The 2179-nt window shown below is 36.7% G+C and overlaps 1 pseudogene; it reads left to right on the top strand.

Annotated features, from left to right (window-relative positions):
• Window positions 1-975: 975 nt before the first annotated feature.
• Window positions 976-1377, top strand: LOC102239447 (annotated as a pseudogene).
• The last annotated feature ends 802 nt before the right edge of the window (window positions 1378-2179 follow it).

Here is a 2179-nt window from a genome sequence, read left to right as displayed (position 1 = left end):
AAAAATATATTTAAAAATGTAAGTTTGGTGACTAAATTCTTACTTTTCCTGTACATCTATCTCTAAAACGGGAGTAAAGGTAAATGGAATGAAAGGAATATATTTCCAATCTTCCACTTATGGAGATACAAAAGTAAAATACACTTACAGTTGCCCACTATTGGTCTACTTCATATGGGTTTTCTTTTATAAAACTGTTTTACTGGCCTGGCCGGTATGGTTCAGTGGTTGAGCTTTGACCTATGAACCAAGAGGTCACGGTTTGATTCCTGGTCAGGGTACATGTCTGGGTTTCGAGCTCAATCTCCAGTGTAGGGTGTGCAAGAGGCAGTCGATCAATCATTCTCTCTCATTGTTGATGTTTCTATTTCTCTCTCCCTCTCCCTTCTTCTCTGCAATCAATAAAAATATATTTAAAAATAATAATAAAATGAAACTGTTTATTAAACTGGCATATAATGTCAACAGATCAATAAAAATCTTAAAACACATATTTTACTTGGATCATTTGTAGAGTAATCATGTGCTTCAATGTGACTATCAAGATTGAAATAAATCTAGCCTCAAAACAAAATTAGAAGATTCTCTAACGTTTATATTTTTCTTTCCAGATATTTTCTATTTCTAGACAACATATAAGGAAATTAAGTGGTAAGGACAGTAAAGAAATAATGAGTTATTCTACATTTGAAAATCTTTTTTTCCTTTTAAAAGAGAGTATTGTTTCAGAGAAGAACTAAGATCACCTAGAATTCGAACAACTGCTATAAATAGATTACCCAGAGCTACTTCTTTTGCCAAGGTAATGTGATTTCTCTTTTTCCCCTGGGCTAGTTTCATCCCAATTCTTTACTTTTTCTTCTTTGGTAAAAGTAGATCTTCTTATTGTGGGAATTCCTTCCTTTCTCCCTTCCCAGCCCAGCCATCTTGGTGGCTGCTCTTGGCTGGGGGCTGTCCCCCACCTAAGGCAGGGAGATGGTGGCAGCAAAAAAGACAAAAAAGTCACGGGAGTTGATCAACCCTCAGCTCCAACTTGTTATGAAAAATGGAAAGTACCTGCTAGGGTACAAGCAGAGTCTGAAGATGATCAGACAAAGTGAACTTGCTCATCCTCACCAACAACTGTCCAGTCTTGACGAAATCTGAAACAGAGTACTATGCCAGGTTGGCCAAGACCGGCGTCCATCACTACAATGGTAATGAGATTGAACTGGGCCCAGCGTGTGGAAAATACTAAAGAGTCTGCACACTGATTATCATTGATCCAGGGGATTCTGATATCATTAGAAGCATGCCAGACTAGACTGGTGAAAAGTAAATCATGCAAAATTTTTCTTTAATAAAACTGGCCAGAGCTTGGTTTAAAAAAAAAAAAAAGTAGATTTTCTTCTTCAGGCACTAAAACCCTCAGTTTGTTTTTATGAACTACCAGAGACTTGATTTATAGAAATAATTCAACAGATTGTAGTAAACATTTTTGATTGGGTAATGGGGAACGTTGCTCAGATATATGATGACAAATATTTTATTGATTTTTAAAAATAATTTTTTATTTTTCAATTACAGTTGACATACAATATTATATAAGTTTCAGGTGTACACCCCAGACATTTTTTTAAAAAAGTGATCATCCAGCCCAGCCGTGTGGCTAAGTGGTTGAGCTCTGTCAGGGTTGCAGGCTCAATCCCCAGCAGGGGGCGTGCAGGAGGCAGGCAATGATGATTCTCTCTCATTGATGTTTCCATCTCTCCCTCTAAACTATAAGTTTAGACTAAAACGTCTAAATGTTTTGATTTTCTTATTGAGGATCCAAAATGAGATTAAACACCTCTGACTCCTTTTAATACCACTGCTTCCTTTTTTTTTCCTCCCGAAGATCACCATCATACCCCATTTCATATCTATTTAACATTTATGATATGCCAAGAACTAAATAAAAGACAAAATTTCTCCCCTTGAGATAGGAACTTAAAGTATCACCTTATGTTTATTGTGGGTGTTTGGGAAGCATTTTCTCTATTGCATATAAGTATTAGTAGGAAATATAGGAGCTGGTATCCACCGAGTAGGGGACATTTTATGCATATATTACACAAGCTGCTTGTGAATAAAATGGTGAGCAAGGGCCTTTCCTCCCACTGTCGGCAGTGCTGAACTTGAATTTGGTAAAACATTGGCA

The sequence above is a fragment of the Myotis brandtii genome, unplaced genomic scaffold (genome assembly GCF_000412655.1).
Source record: "Myotis brandtii unplaced genomic scaffold, ASM41265v1 scaffold136, whole genome shotgun sequence".
Lineage (NCBI taxonomy): Eukaryota > Metazoa > Chordata > Mammalia > Chiroptera > Vespertilionidae > Myotis > Myotis brandtii.
Note: the sequence above shows the minus strand (reverse complement) of the source record. Positions and strands in the feature narration are given on the sequence as shown.